Genomic DNA, 22346 nt, shown 5'->3' with positions numbered 1-22346 from the left:
TGGTGACTGTTCGTAAAAAACCGTTTCATGCATGCGACAACAGTGAGATGTCAACGAAAATTGAAATGGTGCTAGTACAAGCTAGTATTTATCAAAATGACTACAAGCTCTCATTGAAATCAAGCAGACAATATTCATAGGAACCAAAACTTAAAAAGCGCTAGAAATGCAACGCAAGACATGGAAAGTAGGCTTACCCCAAAACAACTGAGCTGAATGTGCTGACGGCTCATATATGTGATGTGGGATGTCAGAGCTACAAGGTTGATTTTAGGAATGAGATCTGCATCATCTGGTTTATGAGTTTTTATAAAATCAACAATGTGACACGCATGCCACAAATCTAGGAAGAGAGACACTTGGTGGGAGGTTTCTAAAATGATCCTTGCATGAAACCTCTAACTGCTAAAAGTAGATCCCTGAATCAAGGGATTCCTTTGCATGCTCTCTTGGGAGAAGCAACCCATGCATGCAAGTCAGATTTGATCTATCCCGGAGGGAACCGGTCAACTCAACTACACATGCAAGAGGCTGCTCAACTGCTGGGAGAAAATGTGCATTTCTGGAAGGGAGTTGGGCTGGCTGCCAGGGAGATTTGCACAATTCTTATGAAGAGAAGCTGACTGCCTCCCACGATTGCGCAATTCTTGGGGTGAGCAGCCCTGCTGGGAGGAATTATGCAATTTTATGGATGAAGCTTGACTGACAGAATTGCGCGATTCTAGAGCCTGGCAGGTTGCCAGACAGAATTGTGCTATTTCTGGAGGGAAGGCTGGTTTCCCTCTAGAATTGCGAAATTTTTTTAGGGAGTTGCTCAACCTGCAGTTGGACCAAGTCCAAGAGAATAACTTGTGAGGGGAGTGCAACAAGTTTTGATGGACAGGTTGTCTTTCTGTAAGAAAATCACTAAATCTTGTGTACTTGACGAAGCAAGACATGTTGTTGTGAAAGGTTGGTAGGGAGGCTCCAAAACAAAGCTAAGCCAAAGTTTTGGAGGGTGGTTGTAGTCACTACAACACTACCTATGGGCCACATAATATAGAATTTTAACTTTATATAATCCCATGGTTTAATATTAGCAATTATGGGAGCAACAATACTCCCTTAAGATTAGTGTATCAGCTTGACAGTACTAATTATTACAGAAGACATAGAATTGATGTTGCGCCAAACTAACAACTATATGCAACTTTTATTTTCTTATTTACTATCTTACCTAACCTAAGAAAGCATCTCTTTTCAAGTATATGAATACTTCCATTGAAGCCACATGCTTAACAACATTATGGATATACTCACATTTAGGTTTGAACAATATACTTTAATAAGTACCCGAACCTGGAACTAGCTGAATTGAATGATGGGATGTAAAGAATTGTCAAAGAAGAGAGTGGTGGCTCAATATTATTTTCGTCTGGAACCAATGTTCAATGTAATATTGATGTTCTTGGTTCACTTCCTCATTTATACCACTCTGCATATCTTCCTCTATCATGCCATGCATATCATGTTCTTTCAAATGGTTTGTCTCTTAGATACATACTGGATCTGGTGATATGCATGTCAAGAACTCCTCGATCTCAGGTCCTAGTAGTTTATCCCCATTGAATAATTCTTCAGATTCCTCTACAGGTTGGAAAGGTTGATCAAAGAATATTTCTAGATCTTCTTGTGGATGTAGTTCATGGGAATCTTGCTTTTCTATCACTTCTAGAGAGGCAGATAGGTTCTTGACTGTTGCCCATATTTTTTATTTCTAAGAGGCAGAGATTGAGATCCTAACTGCTACTAGGATGGAGAGAGTTCTTCCAAACTTTTGGTCATGTTTGAGTCCTTGTTGTTGGTTGATGGGGCGTATTTCACACATGGATTAGTGTAGTGGGCGGGGGGGTTCTTACAGTACCTAAGAACTTTTAAAAATATTAGAGAATTGAAAAGGAAACACACATAAAACAAATGCAATCAAACCAATCGTTTACTCGAAGCACCACCATGCTACTAAGACCTATTGTCACCAAGTTGTCTGTTCACACAAGTTAGGCTTCTCTTCTTTCCATGAATCAATCTAAAGAAAAACACACTTAGAAAGAAAAAGAAGGAAAAATGAAGCTTTGGATCTTACCTTTAATTCTACGCATATGAAAAAGAAACTAAGATCACATAGAAAACATGTGAAAGCAACTATCATCTAATCCCTTTCACACCTCCCTGGCAACAACGCCAAAAATGTCAGGCTAAATATTTACACTATTAATTCCCAATGTTAAATTTTCAACCAAGGAGTCATAGACTTAAAGGTGCAAGCACAGGAAATGCAGGATTGGAGCTTAGTCTAACCTAATCTAAAGTTAGTGACAATATGAGCATAGTAAAACAAACTATAGGAAATTACCACTAAGAATCATCACTAGGACACATAAATAACTTGTGCTATAAAGGCTCAGATCACAATATTTCATGTGTGATCAATCGTGAGTAGATTACTTCAGTTTTCTATCCTTCAATGGATTCCTATAATGGTTAGCTAAGCTATGAGAAAACCAAATTAATCTAAATAAAAGAAACTGCAGGAAAAGTTATATATCACATGGGTCTTCATTTAATGGCACGTGCAAGTGAGTGGTGAGATATCTTGTCTTAACCTTTCATGTTCTTCAAAATAGAAAACGATAATTCTAGCATACAACCTAAGAGATAGAGTTAGCAAACAAATCTATGATACTATATACATACAAACAGAGAAAATAAAAAATTTAAATAAAAAATACAATGAGCACCATATTACCAATATTGAGGGGCCCTACAAAGTTGGCAATTTCTACTAGAGGCACTTCAAATGAATTCCAAGGATGCACCAAAGATTTGGAATCAATCATCTTCCATATATTGAAAACTAAACTCAAATTACAACAATGAAATCATAACTCTCTTCCTCCTACATTACAAAAGAATGATCATAATGACAATTTTTTTTTTCTCTCACAACCCTATGAGGTTTATTTATACATGAAATCCATGGAGGAATGGATAAAACCGAATTCCCTCATCTCAGATTTTGGTTAAAACTAATTTTACAACTTTTAGAAAGAAATCTAAAAAATGTAGGTTTTTATGCAAAAATTACAAATTCGTTTCCAACACCTTTCGATATCTCTCTATCCTTTGTGAATTTTTAGAAACTATTTTTGGGCTTTGTAGTTGGCTATGTTTTCTAGAAACCAATTTGGCCGTTTGGAAATATCTTTTTCCATTTGCACGCAAATCGAGGTGTAATTTTGCAATTTTAGATTTTTATTATTTCTTTTGCATAAATATTCCCCCCCCGCTATAGGTCCACACATGTGAGTTGGGTGAATTATGACTTAAGAGTCCTCATATCGATGTCATTCCCAACAAAACCCATGTCCCCTATTTTCTTCTATAAGCTTCCAAAATTTCAACTTTACTTCAGTACCGAATGAGCACAGTCTAGTACAAGACGAGCACAGAGCACAAAAATAGTTACTGGATGAACACAAAGCACATAAATAGGTATTGTATGAGCACAATCTTGTACCAGAGTAACTGTAGGAACATGTTGGTTGGACATAGAAACATATAATTAAACCATCGTCAACATAACTTTTGTATAATCATCATTTTACTCACTAAAAATATGAAAAATTATGTATTAACCACATAGGATGAATAACAAGAGATAATGGAAGTTGATGGTGTAACTAGGAATATATTATTGACGAAATGTGGGGAGAAAGTGTAATGGTGAGTGTATTTATATAGCAGAAAATATGACAAAATTGGACCCCAACAACCATGCCATTCCCCCATATCTTCCTCTCTAAAGGACATTCTTCCTGCACTGGGGATTTTGGTTCCAACGATATTCAATATAAACTTTGTTCTAGGCATATTTTCCCTCCCAATGATGGTATGTTTGGTGGTCTTGATCATATTATTATCTCTTCTCCCACTTCTAAATATCATGGGTAGAAATACAATATTGCAAGGGCTAAGGAAAAATCTAAGGAAGAGCTTGCCACTTGTAGGTAGCTTTCCATTAATGGGGCTCCTAGAGCTTTTTCTTCCTAGGATTTTGTTTCCTCATGAAATTCCTTTCTCTTAATTCTCAAGGGTTGGAAAGCCCATAATTTTTTTTTCCCTAAAATTCTTGATTCAAGTTGAATATCTAGATATCATTTTTCTCCAGGAAACCTTGAGCTCTAGAGAGGTTGTCTCAAAATTCCTGGAGTATTTACTTAGTGGTTGGAGTTGTGTTTCCTTGGATGCTTGAGGTAGGTCTAGATTTCTCACCATTGTATGGGTGTGTCAAGAGATTTGAGTGTTGAATTCCTAGAGCATTGGGTATGGGCTAAGTATTGACATCTTCTCTTCGAAGCTTGGGGCCTCTTTCACTTGTATAAATATTTTTGGACCTTGTGAGTAGACAATGGTTTACTGGAATCAATTCTTTGATATGATATTGGTGGAAGCTCAACATTTGGTGATTGATGGGGATTTAAATTTTTCTACGGGGGATGTCGAATCTTGGGGGCCTTGGGCTAGGGATGATAAAATTACATATTTATTCCTTAATAAACTTATTGGGAAAAATATGATGGATTTTCATCTTATTAGGCTTAAACCATCCTAGAGAAATCAACATAATAGGGAGGCTCGTATTGCAAAATGTATTGATCTTTTTCTAGTGGTTGAAGCTTTGGTGGAAAATTTTTCTAATATTCAATAGTGGATCAAATCGGTTGTGGAATTTGATCACTATCCTATTCTATTGGAGCTGAAAAATCTTAGACCCAATATGGCTACCTTTTTAAGTTTCATTCCTCGTAGATCAAAGAAGAATTTTTTTCCAAACTTTTCAAGGAAATTTGGCTTCCTTTTGATCCTCAATCTAGTTTTCTACTGTCCAACATTTTGAAAAGAATCTTATCCATGTTAGGAAACGAGTGATAGAATGGGCCTATCCAAAGAGATGTAGATAGGAGAAAATTTGTTTGAAATTGAAAATCAGATTTAGGTTTTATTTGACTCTAGCTCAAGTGGTTTTTGAATGAGGCCTCAACGAAGGTTTTGTTTAAATTGACATCCCATAGAAAAACCATCTTAGAATCTTAGGAGGTTGTGTGGGATTTGAAGAGTAGAGCTATATGGATTTCAAGCAGGGATGAGAATACCAAGTTTTTCTAAGCCAATGCCAAGGATGAAAGATGTGTAATACCATTTGTTCTTTTTAGGCTGGTTAAGGAGGGGAGATCTCAGATTCCAATGGCCTTTCTTCCCTAAGTGTTTCTCATTTTTAAGATTTGTTTAAGTTTCCTGAGAGGGCTTATATTTTTAAATTCATAAGGGTAGCCCAAATGTTCCCTAGATTTTTAAATGATGATAATAACAAAACTCTATTGGAGAAAGTTTCTAAGGATGAAATGAAGGTTGTAATATCTAGCTTTCAGAAAGATAAGAGTCCCAGGATAAATGGTTGGTGGATTGAGTATTTGAAGGATTTTTTGATGTTATTGGTAAGGACTTGTTGTGGGTTGTTAATGGATCCCAAGGGAGGGTAGAATCCTAGCTTTCAACTCCACCTTCATAGCTCTCATCCCCGAAGTGGAAAATCGTAAATATTTCGAACATTTCCATCATATTTCGTTATGCAATTGAACCTACAAAGTCATATCTAAAGTGATTGCGAGGAGGTTAAAACTGATTTTATCAACATATATTTCAAAGGAACAATTTGGGTTTCTGGACAGGTGACAAATTGATAAGGAAAATGGGGTGGCTCAAGAGGGTCTTCATACCATAAAATATCACTATTTAAAGGGTACAACAATTAAAATTGATTTATCAAAGGCCTATGACCGAGTGATTTGGATGTATCTTAAATTTTTGCTAACTCATTTGGGTTTCGAGATTGATTTCATAAATTGGGTGATGGGTTGCTTGCAATTTTTTTCTTTTGTTTTCTTTATAATGGAGTGGCATCCCCTTTTTTCCATGTGAAGAGATTTCTTCGTCAGGGATTCCCTTTATCTCCTTTATTGTTCTTGCTTATTGTTGAAGGTCTCAATCGACTACCCGCAAATGTTGAACCTCAAGGTGATTTTTAGGGAGTTGTTATTTCAAAAGCATTAGCAATCACTCATCTATTGTTTTCTGATGACATCTTGATTTTTTGCTATGGGTCTTGAAGATATGTAGCTACTTTATCTGAGATTATTAATATTTTTGGTTCAACTACAAAATGACAGGAAGTCATCTATTCTGACTCAGAATTTGTTTGGATTTGAAGGTTTGAACATTAGAAATGGTTTTCCTTTTCAAATTCATGAGTTTGATAGAGCCATTAAATATTTGGGCTTTCATCTGAAATCAAATTGTTACATGAAGGTGCACTAGTCATGGGTTATTTCCATGATTGAGAAAAGACTTAAAAGCTAGAGGCTTAGGTGGATGTCTATAGCTAGGATATTTGTGTTGGTTAAATAAGTTTTGGACACTATTCTAGTTTTCTGGATGTTGGCTACCTGGATCCCAAGTAACACTTTTGAAAAATTTCCCAAAATATGTTTCAATTTCTTATGGGCTGGTACATAGGATCAATTTGAACTCCCTTGGGTTCGATGGAATAGGATTTTCCTTCCCAAAGAACTGAGTGGGTGGGGACTAAAGAGTATTTTTTGTTTTCACATGCTTTTGCCACTAAGTGTGGGTGAGGCTCCTAACTACACAAAATTTATTGACTCAAGTGGTATATCAGAAGTACATCCATCCTTTTTCTCTAGAATATTGGACTAGTCTTAAGGATAAGCCTAGGGTTGATATCTCTATTATTTAGTGAGTTGTTCTCAACTCTTTTGATATTATTTCTTATGGTCTTGCTTGGAAGATTGGTAACAGGTCTAAGGTTCATTTGGAGCAGGATACCTAGCTAGGGTGTGGGATCTACCGTATTTTTCTTCAAGCTTTAATTAGTTTTCTTAGAGATAGAGATTTGTCTAGGCTTGTACACAGTAACAATCCTACTCGGACTAAAATTTAGCATTAGGGGTGGTTATCGAATAGGAGGTTGTAAATTGGGCTGGAATTTCGTAATCTAGTAATGTCTAGGCTAGATATTTGGAGGCTTTTCATACATCCCACATCAAGCTGAATCTTTCTAGAGATCAGATGGTTTGGTCCCACTCCTTGACAAGAATCTACACCCCCAAGCAGGGTTGCCTTCATCTTAATTTGATTGTTGCTAAGGTAGAGGAGGTTTGGTGGTGGAAGGGTATTTGGAAAGTGAAGTTTCCAACAAAATCTCATCTCTTTGCCTGCCATATTCTTGTTAAAAAAAATTCCACTTGGGATAATATGATGTGTCGCTATAATATTGGTCTGAGTTGGTGCATTATTTGTAAGGTATTTGGAGAATCAATTGAACACCTTTTCGGGGACTGTTCATTCATATGCCAGATATGGATTATCTGTTCTTCTTTCTTAGGTCTTGACTACTCATGGATTGGCCAATGTTTTGATGATAGGTGGAGGGGTTGGGTTCATAACAAGAACACAAAATTCTTTCTAGCTTTGCCTCCACTTATCTAATAGGCACAAGGCTACCAAGAAAAAAAGGTATCTTCCTCGATGTGTCTTCTTCTCAAGTTCAGGTGGAAACTGATGTTTTAGCCATATTGTCTCATTTTTAACAGTTCACCTCTATCCCTAGAACTCGATCTATTATTCTAGAGGAGCTTGATGATTTACGACCCTGGGGCTATTTCAATGGGGCTGTTCAAGGGGATAGTTCCATATGTGGTATCAGTTTTCTATTTTTTTTTATCTAATCAACAATGCTTTGAAGTATTTTTTGGTATTGGGTGGGGTTCTAGCAATCTGGATGAGCTGCAAGGTTTGGCCTTTGCAATGGAAAAGGTCTATGACAGTTTATATTTTTTTGGTGACTCCTTATTTATTATCAATTGGGTCAATGAAGTCCAACAATGTTGTTGTTTACACCTTATTCACATTCTGGAGGATTTATTGAGATTAAAACACTTATTCGTTGATTTCTCTTGCTCTCATATATATAGGGAACACAACCATGATGCAGATTGTCTTTCTAAGGAAGGCCTTCGGTTGGATGCAGGGTTGTGGACAATTGAAGAAATATTAAATGGTTCACATTATCATTTATATCATCGACCATTTATGGACCTTCATGAGGCTCATATATAACTCATTTTTTCTATCTTCTCTCTATATTAAATATCTTGAATACCCATATTGTATGGATTTTTTTATATGATCTTGTCTAATTTGATTAGACTTTTTAGCTATATTCACGCTTTTTTTTATTGGTAGTTTTTGTATTGTAGTGATCTATTATAGATTGTCTTACCTAGCACCCTCTAGGGGTTATTTTTTTATGGATGGAGACTAATTGTCGAGAAGTATTTATATCCTTTTTGCCACAATATGGATATGGGAAGATCCTTCTTGAATGTAGTCCTGAAGTGCATATACAAAATGTAATTTTGTTTATCCTAATATATAAATTTACAGTGTTTTTCCTTGAAAAAATGCATCATTGTGAGAAAAATTAGTTATGGGATGGCATGAGGATGGGAAAACGGTATTAAAAATGTTGGTGAATGGGTGTTGAAAGGATGTTAATTTGGGCACCCATCAGTATTGTAGTCCCATGTTGGCTCATTGAGTTTATCATCCTAATCTTTTCTTCTCATGCTAATCACTTCAGTGAGGACATTTTCCATCTCTCTATTTGTCATCTCAACCTATCCATTAGGTTGGGGAGGATTTGGAGTGGATTTCCTATGATGGATGTGATGTTACTACATAATCCTCTCGATAAGGTTGGAAGTAAAGTGGGTTCCTTGATATGTAACCACTTCTCTTGGGAATCCAAACTTGTAAAGAATGTTTTCATTAAGTAACTCTACTCCCTTATGCTCCATGGCTACCTTTATTGTTGTTACCTCATCCCACATGGTCAAATAGTCAATTCACACAATGGTGTACTTCCTTTACCTTGATGGAGGATGAATGGGTCTAATGAATTCCAACCCCAACTTTTCAAAAGTCTCAAATGAAACTTATCATTATAAGAAATTTTCCCTTCTCTTAGTAGGCTTCCTCATTCCCTAACATTCATCACACTTAAAGGTGTATAGATGAGAATATTTGTGAAGGGCAGGCCAAAAGTAACTAGTCTACAAAATATTATAGCCTAACCTTTTGTTTGCAAAATCTCCCCTACATGGCCTATAATGATAGGCATCTATATTATCATGTACTTCATCCTCCCTCACACACATTCTTAGTATCTAAGCGTGTCCTATATTGAAAGAGAAATCATAAATCCATGTGTAGGAGGTCACTCTTCCCGATGATCTTACATCTCTCCCTATAATATAGATGATCCAAGAGGATCGTAACATAATTTATAATGAGTACCATGTCAAAGGAAAAGTTCACTAAATCCTAGGTAATGGGGTTTTGAGCTTCATGTGAATGTGCTCATAGTTTAACTTAAAAAATTTGTAAAATAGAAATTGAAATTATGAGAGGATTTTCCTCAAAAATCAATTTCTAAATTCATGTTGAAGTTGAGATTCTTATGGGATTTATCTCCTCCCTTGAGTTTTGGATAAGGTCCTTGATAGGTGGATTTGAGGGATTTACTCCACATAAATCTCATATAGCATCTTTTAAGGGATTTATAGAGTTATTTTCTCCTTGGAATAGGGGATCTAAGGAGATATTTTTTCCTTTCTTTTGGGGTCTTGAAAGCTATATAAAACCCTCCTATGTACTTTGTGTGGTATGAGAGTTTTGGAGAAGAGATCTTCAGAGATTTTTTGAGAATTATTTGAGGGATTCATTTTTCTTTGGAGAGCTCAAAAGGTTTTTTGGAGGATTTGTTGTTATGTACAAGTCTTGAACTCCTTTGTGTAGAAGACAACTCTAGGTTTGGCCACCCTTTTGTAAAAAAGAATTGTACATCTTCCTCATTTTAGAAAGAAAGTAAAAACGATTCGACCCATTGGAGGCGAATCTAGAGACGTAGCCCAGTGGAGGGGGTGAAATCCCTTATCAACCTTGATGTTTTCATGTTTTTTTATTCATGGTTTGATCATTTTATTTTACATGCATTTTAAGTTAAAATTTTATGAAGAAATGAACATGTTTATGGATTCATATTACAAGCCCATATGGCCAATTAAAAGGGTATTATTTATAAGTGTTTAACTCCCCTCAACTTTTCAAATCACTTGGTATCAGAGAAGATCATTGTCTGGCTTAGTGGGTACATTTGTCAGGTTTAATTCAAGCAAGGAGAAGGAAATTGATTAAGAAGGTAATTTCTTAAGTTTCAAAATGTCAATTTTGGAAAATAAGTATTTTTCTAAATATTTCTTTACAAATATTTATCAAGATTCAAATATGTTTAAATAATTGTTAACCATGAAGAATGTTAGGTCCCTATACTACAAGTGTAACCCCTTATTGTTATTAGTACAACCACCTTATTATATTGTTGTGCCCATGTAGTCCCCATATTGTTATTATTGTGCCCCATAGAAGCCCACTATTATTATTATTGTGTCCTTACATTATTATTGTTATGTCGGCTCTGATTATATTATGACCCCTTAGACTCCTATATATAGAAAGGAAGTCTTTTCAATTGTATCATCCAAGAATTGTTCATTTGTGTAATGTAAGGGAGGTTTCCCCCTTGAAGAGGCTTATTTCTAAGGTGTTCATCTATCTTTTCTATCTTTTTGTGAGCTAGTTTCATTACATTTGGTATCAGAGCTTTGGACTCTAGGGTTTCGTTGCTCCAAATAGGTCATCATGGAATTTTCACTATAACTTTTATTATTTGATGTTTCAGAAACAAAAAACAAAACCCATTTGAGAAGAGATCGTGCTGAACCTCCAGTCTGAATTTCAGATTTTGTCTCGCTATATTTTCGTAGATATGATTTGAGGAAGGTAAAGATTTTGCAGACTCCCGAATTACAATCCAAACAGGTGACTGGGGGAAAATCATCATAACTTTTATTCTGAGCATCAGATTGAAATTAAGAAGTTTAAGAAAGAGGACTTCCTGTAGTTTTCTTTATACTAGTTTCAGGTACTAAGGTAGAAACAGTGAGACGTGGCATGTTGTACACGTTCACTCTACTAAACTAGTCTATAATAAGGTCACCGTGGGAGATTTGGCATAACTCTTTCTTGGATAATCAAATTCTGATTAGACTTGTGGGGTTAGAAAGAGAAATTAGAGAGCTACCGCAGGAAGAAATTTTAGAACTTGGAGATCTAAAATTACAAAGTCAGTCATTTCAAGATCAAGCTCCTAAAATCAAGAAAAATCGAGATGAGGAAGTTTGATGGCAAGGATCCGGTAAATTGGATATTACAGATGGAGAAATATTTTGATCTACATGGTGTACCACTGTTATAAAAGGTATGTATTTCATCTTCATATTTAGAGAAAGATCAATTTTTATGGTATAAAGGGCTTTGTTCTCGTAAACCACTTGTTACGTGGTCAATTTTCATGGAGGAAATTATAGCACATTATGAGGATACAAAGAGCAACATCCTCTTTAGAGCAACACCACAACAATTGGAAGAAAAAATAGAAAAAGGGCTTTGTTACAAAGTGGGAAGAAAAATTATGGCAACAAGGAAGTCTACCCCTCACAACTATAAAAATGTAAGTGTTGTTTCTCCTAGCTTTCCACAACCTACAAGGGTTACACCACAACAACTGGAAGAAAAAAGAGAAAAAAGCCTTTGTTACAATTGTGATAAAAAATACATTAAAGATCATAAGTGTGCTGAGAAGAAATTATTTTACATTGATTGTGGAGAGGAGGAAGAAAAGGATGAAGAAACATCAAAAGAAGAGTATATACACCAGGAACCAACCCCGGAGAAAGAAGAAATGAATCCGACCACATCTTGCAAAGCATTGGAAATAATTACTACTCCTCAAACTCTTAATAGAGAAGGACATATCAAGAAGAAAAAGGTTCAACAAGTGAAAGACCACATCAAGAAAGAAGAAATGAATCCGACCATATCTTGTAATGCAATGGCTGGAATTACCACTCCTCAAACTATCAAGATAGAAGGACATATCAAGAAGAAAAATGTTCAATAAGTGAAAGATCACATAGAGCATCAAGAAATGAATCTGACCATATCTTGTAATGCACTAGAAGAAATTATCACTCCTCAAACTCTCAATATAGAAGGAAATATCAAGAAGAAAAATATTCAAGCAGTGAAAGATCACGTCGAGCATCAACAACAAGTTCTCCAACTTTTAAAGGATAACGCCACTTTGGTGCATAATCGAATGAAACAACAGGCAGATCAACATCGTAATGAATGAATTTTTGATGTAGGCGATTGGGTATTTTTATGGTTACATACATACAAACAAATGTCCCTCAAGAAAGATATTTATGAGAAGGAAATGTTGGCAATACTACACGCACTTAAGAACTGACAACCTTATCTAATGGGAAGACACTTCAAGGTAAAAACGGATCATGATAGTATTAAATACTTTTTAGAACAAATATTATCCTCTAAAGAGCAATAAAAATGGGTCATAAAGATGTTGGATTATGACTTTGAAATCATTTACAAAAAACGGAAGCAAAATCTTGTGGTAGATGCACTCTCAAGAAATGATGAGGATGTGGAAGCATTGTTGTGCACCATTTCTATTATCCAACCAGATTGAATAAACAAAAAAAGGTATGAATGGAAGAAGGATGAAGAAGTGTGGCTGGCCACTCATTCAAAAGTTGCAGAAGATCCCAGTTCAAACAATATTTCCAGAACTTGACGAAGAAGGAAAAATCATATTGGAGCCTAGAGAAGTCACAGAAACAAGAATCTGAGAGCTACGAAATTGATCAATTTCAGAGTATCTCATCAAGTGGAAGAACTTACCAGCTAAAGATTCCACATGGGAGGAAAATAATTTTATACAGGAGCATCAAGAACTACTCAAGCATTGAGGAGAACACTTTTTGAAGAAGAGGGGCATGTTAGGTCCCTATACTACTAGTGTAACCCCTTATTGTTATTAGTACAACCCCAATATTATATTGTTGTGCCCATGTAGTCCCCATATTGTTATTATTGTGCCCCATAGAGGCCCACTATTGTTATTATTATGCCCTTACATTATTATTGCTATGTCGGCTCTTATTATATTATGACCCCTTAGACTCCTATATATAGAAAGGAAGTCTTTTCAATTGTATCATCCAAAAATTGTTCATTTGTGTAATGTAAAGTAGGTTGCCCTCTCGAAGAGGATTATTTCTAAGGCGTTCATCTATCTTTTCTATCTTTTTGTGAGCTGGTTTCATAACAAAGAAAATGATATAAGAGTTGTATGATGATGACAGAGAAAGAAATAAGTTGTGGAAACAATTGAAAGCATTAGAAGATGAGAAGAAAGAGCTTCAAGATAGACTTCAAGCAATGAAGTTGCAATTAAAAGCTTCAGAAGAGGTCCTAACAAAGTGTCAGAATGCTAAGTTGAATGAGGTAAGCAACACTTGTACACATTTAGTTTCCTCTCAAGAAAATGTTTGTTTTGGTTTCTTCAAGAAGCACACTTGAGGAATTGGGTCGAAACTATAATTGAAAATGGGTTACGAAGGGAGAGGCTTGGGAAGCCATGCCCAAGGTATGATATAACCCATTATGGTTGAAGATCACCCTCGATATGTTGGAATTGTATACGACAAAGAAGATGTTGGAGAGAGTTCCAATACTTTTGAAGCAAATGATGTTTCGAAAGGAACTTCCGCATCATCAAGATCCCCCCATCAGAGTTGTGGCAAAGATAATCATCAAAGGTATATATCTAATTATACAAAAGTTTCTTTTGATTATAAAAAGCATGGTAATGTCATTCGTAAATTTTTGCATACGATTTTGTGTTCATTTTGTGGCCTATATGATGATAAAGTTTCAAAGTGGTGGAGAAGACATGAAAGTTTTGAAGGAAAAACAATATAAGTGCCAATCTCCAGATCATAAGGAAGTTAATGGCAAAACAAATTTGCAACGTTGTTGCACACATTGTCATAAAAGTGATCATTTAATTGACAAATGTTGGAAGCTTTATCGGAAATTTCATCAGCAATATTGGAGAAAAGTTGTGGAAAACCCTATAAAAAAATGAAAAAATTAGTCCAAAAAATATCGTTCAGAAAATAGAGATTGATGAAATGCAGTTAAGATGGATCCTCTTAGTTGGCTTGGTAAGAAATGGTTGGAACTTATCGATAACTAAAACCTTTCGGTCACTAAGAGCATATTTTAGAACGACGAATTTTATTTATAGTGATCTTTAAATTTTAATATGCAAAAAAAGGGCTGGAAAAAGTTTTCTTGTGCTAGTTACAAACGCATAGAAACACGATGGGCAAGTGTGAAATTTGGATCTTTGTGTGCATTCAATGTTTGGGAAAACACCAGAGTCGTGGGGTGCATATTTCTAAGTGTTGTGTAAGGAGATGGCACGTATGATGGCTTTAAAGGGCACGCTATTTTAACCGTTAATTGTGGTGTTTTTAGAAGAGAGGATCACAACACAACTTCCAATCCCTCCAAGATACGATAGTCAAATTTTATGATGAATGGAGGATTTGGTAGCATATGTCCATGTTTATGATGAATGGAGGCTACGTAAAATTTGCATTACAGACCATGAAATAAACATGATCTGCGTTGGAGGCTATTTATAAAAGGTTTGACCACATGGACAACGCCACTGCTTTCTCAAATGATGGTCCACGATTTTGGCTCATTTTGTGGCATATTACATGGCCCATGCCATCGTCAACGTCAATCAATGGAGTTCGTTATCGTTATCTTCCAGGTGTGTAAACTGATAAATAAATGGAGTTGGTTATCGTTATCTTCTTTGAAGTTAGTTATGTGGAAGATGGCGCTTGAAATGCATGGAGATGTATGTATCCTGCAGAGAATTTTGGACGTTCATTTACAGTTGGGTGGCTATTTTGGTGGCATATGGCCACGTTATTACGTGGCCATGCCACATGCAATATTATTACTTCAACATAGAGAGAGTTACATTGCGTAGCCCAGGAATTAACCATTCAATGCAAGTCAATGAAATGGTGGTTATGTATCCACATTCCACGGTTACGTCGGATTATGGGCCACGGTTCAGAAATTTCCCTTGGAGGCATCAACATGACGATAGGTGGAATTCTATGTTCGTGATTAATGCACAATATATGATTGGTAATGGTTGTTATGACCATCGATATGGCATACCACTTTTCATGACCAAATCAATGGGCCGTGATATCACATATTATATGTTGATCATTGAATGCTACCTCCATGGTCGATGATTATATATCGATGGATAAAGAGGTCAGCATTGGTGGTGATCAGGTGTGAGTCCAGTGGAGTGGAGAGAATACATCGCTTTCGTGAAGCAATATTCACTCAAATGGGCAGTGGTTTTGTGATTTTAATCTCTAGCAGGACTACGACTCCTGCTAAATATAGTTGGAATCCATGAAGTTGTGGAAAGAGAGACAAGGTTTCAGTGTTCTTGTGGAATATTCTACAATAAAATGCTTTCAAAGTTAGCATGTTCAATTAAGAAGTCTAATAAGCAAACGTTCCTTCTTAAATAAGTTGTGCCCTGATTTCTTTTTCCACTTTCATTTCATAACATTCTTGGTGTTGGGCATTGAACAAAATCCATGCTAGAGGAAATTGGAGTTCAAATGGTGGCTGATCTTCAAGTATGCACTTTGGAATAGCTATTACAGATGTTTGGTGAGACAATAGGCAGTTTCCCATTCAATGCATGTAGGGGAGTTGACCTAACACCTATTAGGAACAAAGGACTGCCAAAGTCAATATCAGTTGAAGATTCCTTTCCTCCATTTACATCTTTGAAAAGTGTAGAGGTTGTGTTATCATCATTGGCATTGGACTTGATGGCTAGCTTGGATGAAGACAAATTTGAAATAGGATGAAGGCCACAGTGATTTAGAATCAGATGGAAGCAAAAGGGTAGCTGGACTCAAAGCTACTATTCTCAACCGCAGGTGTAGATTAGTCTATTTCATTCATATATATATATATATATATATATATATATATATATATATATATATGATGTTGCAAACAAAGGACAAAGTTGCAGGTTATAGTTTGACCAAAATGAAACGAGGAAGAACAAATTCTTTGTCTCAGAAAATCAATTTCCTGATATCAAATTAATTTCAACTACTTGAGCTTTTGGTGGACCAAAAGCCTTCCTCTGTGGGGAGGTATGATCCAGGAGGATGGTGACACATTTTCCAATGAGTACCATGTCAAAGACAAAGTTCATTAAAGCCTAGGTAATGGGTTTTAGAGCTTCATGTGAATGTGGTCATAGTTTAATTTTTTTAAAAATTAAAATATAAATTGAAATCATGAGAGGATTTTCCTCAGAAATCAATTCTAAATTAATTTTGAACTTGAGAATCTCATGGGATTTGTCTCCTCCCTTGAGTTTTCGATAAGGTTCTTGATAGGTGGATTCGAGGGATTTACTCCACATAAATATCATGGAGCATATTTTAAGGGAGTTATATAGTTATTTTCTCCTTGGAGTAGGGGATCTAAGGAGATATTCTCTCCTTTCTTTTGGGTTCTTGAAAGCTATATAAAACTCTCCTATGTACTTTGTGTGGTATGAGAGTTTTAGAGAAGAGAACTCGAGAGAGGTTTTGAGAAGTTTTTGAGGGCTTCATTTTCTTTGGAGAGATTGGAGAGCTCAAAAGGTCTTTCAGAGGATTTTTTGTTATGTACAAGTCTTGAACTCCTTTGTGTAGAAGACAAATCTAGGTTTGGCCACCTTTTTGTAAAAGAGAATTGTACATCTTCTTCATTTCAGAAAAAACAATAGAAATGATTCGACTTGTTGGAGGTTAATACAGAGATGTAGCTCAATGGAGGGGTAGATTAGAACCCAAACCATCTTCATAAGCTTGTTCAAAGTTGAGAGCCCTTTAAATGGTATAAACATGATATGATGATGTAAGGATGGAGTTATCTTCTTCTTCCTCTTCCACCCATATAGGAAAATGTTCTTCAACCAAGGGTAGTTGTTTATGGGATTTCCCGTTAGTATTACTAGCCCTACAATTGATATAAACATTTTTTGTAGCTAACAAAGGTCTCCCTAAGTTGAGTGCATATCCATTGAACTTGGTATTTGGTTTCAAGACTAGGAAATTAGTGGGGTATTCCCAAGAATCAATTGATACCATGACATATTCTATCATGCCTTCTGGTTCCATTGTTGATCTATCAACAAGATGAAGCACAAAGGTGGTTTTTATAAAGGAGTCCTAAAAATTGAGTTTGAACATAATGTCTCTAGTCATGATGTTGGTAGCATCTCCTAGATTAATCAAAGTATTTTTAACTATAATTTGATTAATATTTATATTTACAACTAGCCTACTTAGATCCAAATACTTGGGAATAATCATTCTCTCAAGCATTAGATCAGCTAGTTTCCCTATGGCATTGATTGTGGGGACACCCCATTTTCTCCTTCCAAGTCTTTTAATACATTCTTCCTTGATAAATTTGTTATATATGGGAAATTTTTTAATGTCATGTAAAAGAGATATCTTAACACACAAATTTTTTTATTCCCCTAAAAATATAGTCTCTTCAAGTGTATATGTCTTTTTGATGATCAACCTCTCAGGGTAAGGGGAAATTTGAGAAATTTGTTGAGGTGTAGGTTCTTCTCCATCCCTTTTTAGATCTTCTTGCAAAGAAGGATGAGGAGGTTCCTATAGTAATTTCCCTAATTTAAGGTTGATTTATTGAACTTCTATGGAATAAGCATGATTAGCAGTCTCACTATTGTAAGTAATTTGGGCTCACTTATTATTAGGGTTTAGATAGGGTTGGGTAGAAAGTTAAGGCTTATTTATTGGAGCAATATTTTGTGGTATGATAGGCTATTGAGGAGGAGGCATTAGGACTAGTGGTTGAACCATTGGAGGCCTCCCACCTTGTAAAAGATTATTCCATTGAGGAGACTGGTTTTGAAATTCTTGGTAAATATTGATAACAAGTTGGTTTGGGTATTTACATGGGGTAGGAATAGTTTTAGGTGAAGGATTAAATGGACACCAAGACCGAGTTTGAAACTTTGTAGGTTAATTACTGAAATTTTGTAAATGGTCATAGGTCGTATCTTGTTGATAAGGTCTTGATGCCACTGACTAGTTTTTGTTGATGAAGCATACTGACTCCATGCTTCCTTTAGTTTTTTGGTATACAACCTTCCAACTTAGTAAAGAAGGAAATTTATCAGTATTATGGTGTTCCTCACAAAGTGAACATATTTCTATGTTGTTATGTGGACACTCATTTCAAGGGTGTATTTTAGTGCACTTGGGGAAAAATATAGTCAATTCCCTTTTTGCATCTTCTTGCTTCTTTTTGTCCTATAATGTGTCCATATGCAAGGCTAGTGATTGAAATAGCTCTATCTTCATATATTCTAACATTCCTCATATTTCATTTTTTGCATGTATAGGGAAAGAAGAAGAAGAATTTACCATACCTCTACCAGAACAACTGTTCTTCTTATTTTCTTTTGAATGATTTATGAAGATTTTCTTGATAGTTGCATAGTATAGTTGGTATATGTCCCCATTAGCTAGCAGATTTAGTGGCTCCATCAAATACTCTCTTAATCCTATTAGAAAGACATGTTTCAGAGAGTATTCACCCAGATTATGGTTGTGTGCCCTCTTGTAATTTAATTGGAATCTCTCATCAAATTATTCCAAGAATTCATTGTCTCCATGGGTCATTTTAGATATCTCATCCCCTATATGTCGACAACTATAATAACATTTGTACTTGTTTCTGAAGGTTTGTTTCATCTAATCCCAATTAGAAATGTTGTTCCATTCGAGACTTGTGAATCACCTTAGGGGTGCACCTTTCAAAGTAGAAGGGGAAAGCTTGAATTCCCACTCATTTGTAAGATGGTCATAAGTCCTACACACTACAAAAAAAACAAACAAAAATGTATTAGGAAATTATGTGGTTATCCCATAAAATTAAGGGAGTATAGATGTATGGATATTCTTCATCTCTAATTACACATTGGTATCCTAGATAGGCCATTCAAATACCTTCAGGCGATCTCCATTTTTAGCCATTGTATAGAAAGTTGGAAAGCTACCTCCCTCTCAGAGGGTATCAAATGTTCTAGCTTGATCTTCTAGATAGTCCTCAAAATTTTTTGTTATTAATGGAAGTGTCTCACAGTAAGATGATCGTTTTTGATTGTTGCTTGTAGGTTCAAAAGTGGGGTTTTTTGGTAGAAATTTTCCTAGCTTATCTCTAATCCTAGGAGGCTTGAATGCTTAGTTTTAAGACTTTTCTTTTGTTATTTTATATTATTTTTATAATGTATGATAAGAAATAAAAAAATTGTACTTTTGACAACCCCCACACCCCCCGACAATGGTACAAAAATTGATGGCCCTCAATATTTAAACAACAATGTTGTATCCCTGGAGGTCTCATCTTTAATATGTCAACTAAGGGTATGTACAAAATTAAGTGGAATCTTTCACTATATATATAAGCCATGATCTTGTTGAGATGTTGTACTCTTTGCATATAATCTTAGTCGAATGGAGTTCGAGATGGTTTTATCGGGCAAGACAAATAGGAATGAACATGAACAAGTCTATTCGGGACAATCGAGTAGGGATAACAAGTCAAAAATTGAGTAAAAAGGACGATATTTAAGATGGACGAGTAGTTACCTTAGTTAAATTCAATGGGAATTTTGGAAGAAAATAAAATTCGATAGTCTATTGGAGCAATCAAAGGGATCATAGTCGGGTGCATGCACATAGTCAACTTAGACTAGTGGTAGACTTGGGATCAACTACAGTTGGGGAACAATTATGAATCCTGAGATTCTTTGGATCTAAATCAATAATATTCAACCACTTGTATTGATTCCATATATTTCAAATTAGGATTTTCCTATGCATTTAAATAGAGCGCATTTAAATAGAGCACGATGTAAGGTTGATGAGGGATGATTATGTACAATGAATTCATTGGCCTTAGGTGTGAACTAAGGTCAACATCGTTATAAATAGTTGTAATATTTAGTTGATAATATAAGAGTGGTGGAGTTGAAAGGTTAAATGTTTTTCTCAACTAAGGGTTTCTATGGCTCTATGAGATGTGTAATTTTTTGTAGTGTACCATTGTTTTTTTCTTCAATCTCTAAGTTCTTTCATGATCTTTAAAGGCTTATGTTAGTTGAGATTCTAGTCTAGTTTAGCTGTCTAGTAATCTTTTTATTTGGACTTTCTACATATGTATTATGAATTAGGTGCCTTAAGCTTAACATTTAGTATCAAATCTCATTTTGGCTGCACAAGAGTGTCTCTACTATTAAAGGTTGAGGATGTTTTACCTGGATATGTGCAAGAACACCTTTCTTGATCAAGATCGGATATAACCCTATTCAAGTGGTAGTCTTAAGATATAAATTTAGTTAAAAAAGGATGGCTAGCAGTACAATAATAAAAATTGAGAAGTTTGATGGCCATAATTTTGAGTTTTGGAAGCTTAAAATGGAGGATATCCTCATAGATCAAGAACAATGGATCATTGTGCATCCCATAACTTCTACAAATATAATATCAATGGAGGATTGGGAGGGAGAGAAATATGATTCAACTTGGCATTGTAGATTCAGTATTTCCAAATGTCTCAAGGGAACACACATATAAGAAAATGTAGGAAAATTTTGAAAAATTATATCAATCAAAATTGTTGGTAAATAAGTTATTTCTTCAAAACAAAATTTACCTTCTAAGGATGAGAGAGGGTAATTTGGTTACATAAAACCTTCATACATTTAATATTATAATAAATAAGTTGTTAAATGTGGATATATCCATTACATAATAAAAAAATGTATCAGTATGTTTTGTTCTTTTCTAGACTCTTGGGATAGTCTTGTCATGGCTATAAGGAGTAATAAAACCACACCAACTCTTGATGATGTGGTGGTATGTTTGTTATCATAAGAGATGAGGTGAAGGAACATGGAAGAATCAACCAAATATTATTTTTCAATGAGAGGTAAAATGATGGATAGAGGTAAAGGTAAATATTCCAAAGGAAGATCTATGTCTCTTGATAATTTGATAAGATGATGTTGGAAATGCAGTAAAGCATAGAATTATGAAAAAGATTGTAGGTCAAAGATTGAGAAATAGAGAAAATTATTTGATGAGGAATCAAATAAAGGGGCAACTTCTTCGGATGAAGGATTAGATGTGCATTTAGCTTTGAAGAGTACATATTCATATCATAAGGAATGGTTGATTGAATCAAAAGCATCGTATCATGGAAACCCCACAAGGAAAAAATATGCAAGTATGAAGAATATGATGGAGGAGATGCCTACTTAGGGGATGATTCAACAACTAGGATAGTTGGTCGAGGTTGAGTTTGACTATTATTGAAAGACGATAAGAGTAGAATATTTTATGGAGTATTGCATATTCTATGTTTTTCTAGAAACCTAATATTAGTCAATCAAGTAGATGATGTAGATGTGCATACCATATTTTAGAAGGATTCATAAAAAATGGTTTATGGAGTGATGGTGTTGACGAAGGGTGTTCATATTGGGATATTGTGCAAGCTATCAGGTCATAGCAACTTGAGTGGACACAATAGTGCAATAGTCTCTGAAGCTGACATGTTAGCTTCTTGTCTAATCGACACAACCATGCTATGGAATCAAAGAATGGGACACATTAGAGAGAAAGGACATTGATCTATGAAAATAAAATTTATGGCTAAAGGTTTGCATGGTAATTATCTAGATTTTGATTTCTATATTATGTTTATGGGAAACATAATTGTGTTAGGTTTCTTTTTGGTTCTATAAGGGAAAAAAGAATTTTGGAGCTATTTCATAATGATGTATGTAGGCTAGTACTTGTAGTTTCTAGGTGACTCCATATATTATGTATCCTTAGTTAATGAATTCTCTGCGATTACACAATTATATTTCTTTAATAATACATCAGAGGTTTTCGATAATTTTTAGTAGTTCAAATATCTTGTTGAGAACCAAAGATATAAGAAGATAAAGTTGTTAAGAACTAATAATGGAGGTGAATTTTGTGGTGAATAATTTAATAATTTCTTCAAACAAC

Source organism: Pinus tabuliformis, chromosome 7 (genome assembly GCF_031772625.1).
Source record: "Pinus tabuliformis cultivar Carrire ecotype Pingquan chromosome 7, CPIR1, whole genome shotgun sequence".
NCBI lineage: Eukaryota > Viridiplantae > Streptophyta > Pinopsida > Pinales > Pinaceae > Pinus > Pinus tabuliformis.
This window is presented reverse-complemented; position numbering follows the sequence as displayed.